This window comes from Saccopteryx bilineata, chromosome 2, assembly GCF_036850765.1.
Source record: "Saccopteryx bilineata isolate mSacBil1 chromosome 2, mSacBil1_pri_phased_curated, whole genome shotgun sequence".
NCBI lineage: Eukaryota > Metazoa > Chordata > Mammalia > Chiroptera > Emballonuridae > Saccopteryx > Saccopteryx bilineata.
This window is the reverse complement of record NC_089491.1, coordinates 119,721,653-119,729,995: the sequence shown is the minus strand read 5'-3', so window position 1 is coordinate 119,729,995 and position 8,343 is coordinate 119,721,653. Positions and strand designations below refer to the sequence as shown.

Below are 8,343 nucleotides of genomic sequence, written 5' to 3'. Positions count from 1 at the left end.
CACCCTTTTCTTAAAAATTTGGGGTCTAAATATTGGGTGTGTCTTATACAGTGGTACCATAGATGGAACTGAAGATGAGGTAATATATGAAGACAGTGATTTGTCATCAGACCCAGATGAGAATAAGCTAATGGATGGGAGTTTTGACAGTGATGAGGAGTTGTATAAATTTTATGAAGAATAAAAGTTGAGTTCAATAACTTTATGTAATACATTTTTTTTCAAATTTCAGGCCCCCAAATTAGGGTGCATCTTATACATGGGGAAATACAGCACATGCCAGATAGATCAGGAAGGCAAAGGAGTCTAGCATGGCGCTCAAGAAAAGACAGCTTCACTCAGATACAAGGCTAGTGCCCTTCAGTTCCACCATGTTCTTGTAGCAACAAGTCCCCGCACAACAGGAAAGATACATCATCTTGACAGACAGTGATGTAAGGTGTTGTTATTTGCAAACCCAATTTCTTGTGACAGGACTCCAAACCAAAACTGCGTGGGGCCCTAATAGTACATTTGTGAGTCCCTGGTTCATAGCTCAGAGTGCAGTCCCCTGTCACTGGGATCCCAGGGCAGCCAGCAAAGGCTAACTCGAACCTCTCCTGCAGCTGAAGCATTGATGGAAAACGTGAGGGAACAGAACTTGCTCCCAGAAACCAACCAGGGAATTGAGTGTGTCAGGAATCCGGTGGGGTGACTAAGGGTTGTGAAGGGAAAGAGGAAATGGGAGCAGGTCCCCAAAAGCTTACTTCGGAGAAAGGGAAGGGGGTTTCCCCAGACTGGGTGCCTTTTGAATGCCACAGCAGGCATGGCCCTTAGGTGCCCGGCCACTGCAGAGAGAAACAACTAGAGATAGCAAACCTTCCTCTACCTATATGAATAAACCAGTAGGAATCTGGGGCCACCGGTGCAGGCTCTGGAGTCACAAAGACCTAGATTCAAATGCTGACTCTAACCTTTGCCAGCTGTGTGACATTAAATACATAACCTTAACTTCTCTGAGCTTCAGTTTCCTTATCTATGAAATGGGATAACAACAGCACCTACAGCAACATGTTTTTGTGAGGTTCAAAAGGAATAATGCATGGGAAGCTCCCTGCAGAGTTTTTGTGCCATAAACCTGGGTGCAATACAGTAAGCAGTTATATCTTTCTATGCAGTCCTAGACGGAGAAAGTGTATAAAGTAAAAGAACGAGAGAGAGCAGTACAGAGCTCGAAGGCAGGCAAGAGCTTTCTCAGCTTGTCCTTTTCCATTTTGCAACCAAGAAGTCTGGCAGATTCCGTCCGTCCTCAGTCTTAGGGCCACCCCATTTCAAGACAGCCTCAGGCTACAGGGCTAGAACCTTTATCTTTCACAGAAACCAAACTTTCCCATTTTAGCGTGCATAATTGGAGCAGGAGAAGGCCCTGCAGCCTGTACTTGCTGGACGTTTCAATGGAGGCCAGCAAAGAAGGACTTCTAGCAATGGGTCTAGTAATCTGAATAAGAGAACTGAGAAAGCAAGCCCAGATTTATCCCCGCCTGTCCTGTTCCAGTGAACAATGAAGGCACAGTAATGGGAAATGCTGCCTTCTTACATGTTCTAGTGCGTCCACCTCTGCTAGGTACTATTATTAGCAGTAACATTAATAAATGCTTCTGACATGCAGTAAAGGCTCAGAATGCTGGAGAGCTACAGAGCTTGCCAGACGCATACACTGCCTGCCCCTGGCGGCTCGCAGGCATGAAGGATGCGAGACAAGACCACAGGGCAGAAAACACGGTGCCTGGGAAGGGGTTCTTGTGGGTGAGGCAGGGAAATGCTTTCAGGGCTGTGCTGGACATGAGAGACAGGCTTGGCTCCCACTGTCTGGCCACCAATCTCATTAGCAGAGCTATTCTTGGGAAATCCTTGGCGAGATGATAGAAGGCAAGTGACAGTCCACTCAGAATGTTATCTCTCATCTCGGAGACTTGAGGGAAGAGCTAACATGCATTCAGCCTCAGCTGACTAAGGTTAAGTCAGGACAGAGACTGCCACTCTTCCCCAGAGACTACTCCCTCTTTCTTATGTTTAGAAACACAACTCTCTAAGTTAACAGGGAACTCTTAGAAATAGAACTTGTTGAGGGCTAGCTGGAGACACCCTATCCTAAACTCCGTGGTAATAGTTGTGGTCATGCGGCTGAGCTCTGGCCAATGGGTTGAAAGCAGAAGCCATACAGGCAGCATCCACGCCTCCATTTTCTCTCCCCCTCCTGAGATGGGCTAGGAAGCGGCACCAATGGAGCAATTGTCTCAGGCCCAGAGAAGCAATTGTTGAAAATGCTAAATCTATTGACCCTGGCTGGGGAGCTCAGTGGGTTATAGCATCATCCTGGTTGCAAGTTCAATCCCCCATCAGGGCACATACAAGAATCAGCCAACGAATGCATAAATAAGTGGAACAACCAACCAGTGTTCCTCTCTCTCTCCTTTCCCCTGTTTCTAAAATCAATAAATAAAAGAAAATAAGTTTGTTTGTTTGTTTTTTTTGTATTTTTCTGAAGCTAGAAACGGGGAGAGACAGTCAGACAGACTCCCGCATGCGCCCGACCGGGATCCACCTGGCACGCCCACCAGGGGGCGACGCTCTGCCCACCAGGGGACGATGCTCTGCCCCTCTGGGGTGTCGCTCTGCCACGACCAGAGCCACTCTAGCACCTGGGGCAAAGGCCAAGGAGCCATCCCCAGCGCCTGGGCCATCTTTGCTCCAATGGAGCCTCGCTGCGGGAGGAGAAGAGAGAGAGGGAGGAGAGGGGGAGGGGTGGAGAAGCAGATGGGCGCCTCTCCTGTGTGCCCTGGCCGGGAATCGAACTCGGGACTTCTGCACGCCAGGCTGACGCTCTGCCACTGAGCCAACCGGCCAGGGCCAAAAGAAAATAAGTTTTAAAATTAGAAAAGAAAATATGGATTTGTCCTACCAGCATCTGATCCCAACAGATCTGGACCTCTCTCTGCTCCATGGGTTGGAAGGAAAACAAACTTCTATCCTACTTTAGTCATTATACTTTGAGGTCCTTTTCTTTTTATTTATTTATTTACTTACTTACTTATTTATTCTTTGGGACAGAGATAGAGAGAGGCAGAGAGAGGGACAGATAGAGACAGATAGACCAGAAGGGAGAGAGATGAGAAGCATCAATTCTTTGTTGCATCACCTTAGTTGTTTATTGATTGCTTTCTCACATGTGCCTTGACCTGGGAGCTTCAGCAGACCTAGTGACCCCTTGCTCTGCTCAAGGCAGCGACCTTGGGCTCAAGCTGGTGAGCCTTGCTCAAACCACATAAGCCCATGCTCAAGCTGGCAACCTCAGAGTTTCAAGCCTGGGTCCTCTGCATCCCAGTCCAACGCTTTATCCACTGCACCACCACCTGGTCAGGCGAGTTCCTTTTCTTATAGTAGTTTATCCCATACCACATTCACAGGCCTGGCTTTGGACTCAGGTAAAAGCTATGTCTTACATTTGTAAGAGGTTAAAAGCTTACATGCATCACATTTATCTTGTTCTTTTCTCTCTCTCTCTCACCCTCTTGGCTCCAGGTGAATGGGCTGCTTTTCTGTTCCTTGAACTTGTTCATTGTTTGCCCTCTCAGAACTCTTTCTCCCTGTATTCATTTGCTATAACACAGGACCACAGACAGGGTGACTTAACTAACAGAAGATTAGGATCTCACAGTTCTGGAGGCTGGAAGTCCAAAATGAAGGTGTCAGCAGGATTGGTTCCTTCTGAGGCTTTGAGGAAAGGAGCCGTTTCAGCCCTCTCTCCTTACCCTGCCTCTCTTCACATCATCTTACTTCCACATGTACCTCTGTGTCCAAATTTCCCCCTTTGTAAGGATACCAGTCATATTGGTGCCTACCCAAGGGACCTCATTTTTACTTGATTACCTCTTTGAAGACTCTCTGCTAATAAAGTCACATCCTGAGTTGCAGGGGTTAGGACTTCAACATATTAATTTGGGGAGGATACAATTCAGACCGTAATAATTCCTCCTCTAGAATATAACATTTATTTACCTGGTATAGAGAAGGTACTCCTTAATCTTTATTGAATGAATAAGTATATAAATGTTCACTCTTTTTATTATATTAACATTTTATCATTATCAATCAGAAGTCTTTGACATTTATTTACTTCTATAGTTGATATTAATTGATATTTACTTGATAATTAATAATTCATGTTAATAATAACCCAGAGTTTATGGAAAGATCCCCAAATACAATTTGAATAACTGGAAAAATTTAATATTAATTAAATTTTATTAATAAAAAATTGGGTCACTCATAGATGAGATTTGTCATAATCACCAAATATCAAGAATGTTTGTTTTTCCTGTAGTCTAAAAAAAGAATGAGGGTTTAAGTAACATACCAAAAACAGGATTTCAATAAAGTGAGAATAAAAACAGACAAAACTGGATTAAAAAAAAGAAAAAGCGAAGTGACGTCACGGAAATGGCGCCGTGAGCAGCGCGTCCGACAGATCTCCCCAAAATCACAACAAATTTATCAACTAGAAACAGAAAAATTTATCCTCGGAGCATTCCGGAGTTCCACACAAACTGAAAACGAAAGGACTGTTATCACTTGAATCTGAGAGACGAGGGTGTGGAGGAAGCTACCGCAGGGACGTTCATTCAAGCCGCGGAGGGAGTGCGCCTGTGGTGAGTCTGCCCACACTCGGGAGCAGCGAGCAGCCGCCGGCGCGCGCCCAGTCCGGTTGCAGAGCGAGCACCGCTAACGTTCCCAGCGGCACGCGCACTGCGAGTGAGAGTCCCCAGCCACCGGTGCCCGGAGCACCCCATTCGCGCGTGTGCCCTGGGCATTCCACACGCCCACAGCGCCCTACTGGCCCACACACCCAGGGTGCCCCATTATCCTGTGCCCCGTGCGCCCCAGCCGTCAGCAGCAGGGCGAGCGGGAGAGGAGCCAGGGCGGTCTTCCTACTTGGGAGATTCTCTCCGTGGGCGGGGCACCTCACCCAGCCATTCAAGCTAACAATCAAGCCTTGGGGGAGGGGCGCGCAGGCAGCCTGAAATACCTTCGGGAGCACAGCTGCGGCCCCAATCACTGAAATTAGCTTAACCCATGAAATCTGCACACCCACGGGTTCTAATTGATAAGATCTCTCTCAGTTCAGCAATCCAAGACAAGAGGCGTGATATTTTTTAGTGCCTCTCGCTAAAGGGGCGGGGGCAACTTCTGATTGATAGAGCCTCCATATTCAGGGATAAACGCTAACAAGAGGGACTTGGCAGATAATAAGATCTATACTACACTAGTCGCAAGCAGAGACTAGTGCCTCTTCTTCCCAGCCAAAACAGGCTACAAAGTGTGGAAAGCCTGGGTTGAGTGGTCCAACTGAATGCTAGGCGCTGAACAGTCACCTTGACAACAATTGACTCCCACCCCCGCCTGATTACACTGGAGGCTCTGACTGCCAGAGCCTTTCCCAAAGCCTTGCGCTGAGTGGGGATAGAGTGGGGATTTCCCAGCTCTTTGAGCCTCTTACTCCCCAGGCAGAAGCAGTAGCAGCCTTATAGCTGGATCACCAGGCTGCTAATTCAGGAAGGGGGGACTAGGAGAGAGACTCCAGGAAAGCAAACTCTCTCATCGTTGGACCCTGCAAACGCCAACAAGCCTTGACTACCAGCAAGACTAAAGCCAATTATATGACATTGCCATAGAATCCCATCAACTGCAAATCCCTACCTAAGTGTGACACAGGGGCAGAGCCTGGGGTACAGAGTCACTGACCAGGAAGAGGGAGAGAAAAGAAAAAGGAAGAAGTTAACCTCTCAAAATCAAGAAAAATCCACAGACTTTACAACTTGTTCCACTAATTTTTTTGTTGTTGTTGTTTGTTTCTTCTATCTTATTGCCTTTATTATTATTATTTCTATTTCCTCCACCTCGGTCCTTCTATTCTCTGCCCATCTTATGCTTCCCTTTTGTTGAACTACACTACCCATGAGTGTTACATTTTATTTCTCTTCTTCATCCTCACCCTCCTTTAAGGTTATACTCCAAAACACTTAACTCTCACTCTCTCCTCTTTTGGTTTTTTTTTTTTGTTTTGCTTTATTTTGTTTTTTTCTCTTCCTTTTTTTTTCTTCCTTCATTTTTCTCTTTTTCTTATTTTTACCTTTCTATTCATTTTTTCTTTTCTCATTTTACTTTCCTCCCATTTAATCCTCAATCACGAACAAATTAGTTAATTTGGGACTCAAGGTTTTTTTTTGGCTTTATTTTTCTTTTTTGCTTTTGTTTTTGTTTTTTTCTTGTTTGTTTATTTATTTTTGTGGCATTTTGGGTACTTTTTACGTTGCTTTTTAACTCACTAGCATTCCTCCCAACCCAAGGTCTCCATTGTATTTAGTCTTCGCTCCACTTAATACAACAGATTTTTACTTATTATTTTTATTTTTTTCTTTATTATTCTTTTTTTTCCCTCCTTTTTTCTGGTTCCCTCTTATCCCTCTCATTATATCTCTTAGTCGACCATCACTTACAAGCAAATCATCTTATGCTTGTCTAAGATTTTCTTCCTTTTTTTTTTTTTTTTTTTTTTTGCATTTAGTAGGTCCCTACTCCCTTTTTTTGCCCCTTGAACTCTTCACCCCAAATCAGGCCCTCCATTATAGGCAGTTTTTGTTCCATTTAGCATAATATAATTCACAGGTCATGACGATATTTCCCTGAGGAGGGGAGAGGAGGGAAAGAGAAGAAAGAAAAAAGGGGGAAATAATAAATTATTACTGTTTTTTTTTCATGGGGTGTTTTACCTTTTTTTTTTTTTTACTTTTTACTCTTTATTAATTCTAATTAGTGCTATCAACAAGACCACCCTCAGATGCCAATAAGAAAGAGGAAATTGAATATTATGGATACAAAAGAAAGAGAGGTAACACAAATAGATGTGGAAAAATCTATGGAGAAAAGACTTAACATATTGGAAGCCTTGGAGCTAAATGACAGAGAATTTAAAATAGAAATCTTAAAAATACTCAGAGATATACAAGAAAACACAGAAAGGCAATTTAGGGAGATCAGAAAACAACTCAATGAACACAAAGAATATATTACCAAGGAAATTGAAACTATAAAAACAAATCAAACAGAAATGAAAAACTCAATTCACGAGCTGAAAAACGAGGTAACAAGGTTGGCTAATAGAACAGGCCAGATAGAAGATAGGATTAGTGAAATAGAAGACAAACAACTTGAGGCACAACAGAGAGAAGAAGAAAGAGACTCAAAAATAATAAAAAACGAGAAAGCCCTTCAGGAATTTTCTGACTCCATCAGAAAAAATAACATAAGAATAATAGGTATATCAGAGGGAGAAGAGAAAGAAAATGGAATGGAGAATATACTCAAACAAATAATAGGCGAGAACTTTCCAAGCCTGTGGAAAGAACTAAAGCCTCAAATTCAAGAAGCAAACAGAACACCGAGTTTTCTTAACCCCAACAAACCCACTCCAAGGCACATCATAATAAAGATGACACAAACCAATGACAAAGAAAAAATTCTCAAGGCAGCCAGGGAAAAGAAGAGTACAACATATAAAGGAAGGCCTATTAGATTATCATCAGATTTCTCAGCAGAAACTCTACAAGCTAGAAGAGAGTGGACCCCAATATTTAAAGCCCTGAAAGAGAGGAACTTTCAGCCAAGAATACTATACCCATCAAAGCTATCCTTCAAGTGCTCGCTTCGGCAGCACATATACTAAAATTGGAACGATACAGAGAAGATTAGCATGGCCCCTGTGCAAGGATGACATGCAAATTCATGAAGCGTTCCATATTTTTGCACAGAGAACTAGATAGAGGGTGACGGAGGACAATCTGACTTTGGGCGAGGGGTTTGCAACATAATTTGATGACAAAATAACCTAGATATGTTTTCTTTGAATATATGTACCCTGATTTATTAATGTCATCCCATTACCATTAATAAAAAATTTATTTAAAAAAAAAAAAAAAAAAAAAAAAGCTATCCTTCAAGTACGAAGGAGATATAAAAACATTCACAAATACAGAAAAGATGAGAGAATTTATCAGCAGAAAGCCCCCACTCCAGGAAATACTAAAGGGGGTTTTCCAACCAGATTCAAAGAACAAAAGAAAACAACACCACAAGTAACAGCTCCACCAAGAACACAATAAAACCAAACTTAAACTGTGACAACAAAGGAAAATAAGGGGGGAGAGGATGGAGATTAACAGTAGCAAAGGACGATGAAGTGCAGAAATACTCATAAGATAGGGTACTACAATGAATATGGTAGGTACCCTTTTCATTACTTAATGG

General features: G+C 43.2%; 1 non-coding gene across 1 annotated transcript; it reads left to right on the top strand.

Moving 5' to 3' along the window:
- Positions 1-7,734: 7,734 nt before the first annotated feature.
- Positions 7,735-7,841, top strand: LOC136327847 (U6 spliceosomal RNA). Its single transcript, XR_010729908.1, has one exon. It is a non-coding gene; the product is annotated as a U6 spliceosomal RNA (small nuclear RNA).
- The last annotated feature ends 502 nt before the right edge of the window (positions 7,842-8,343 follow it).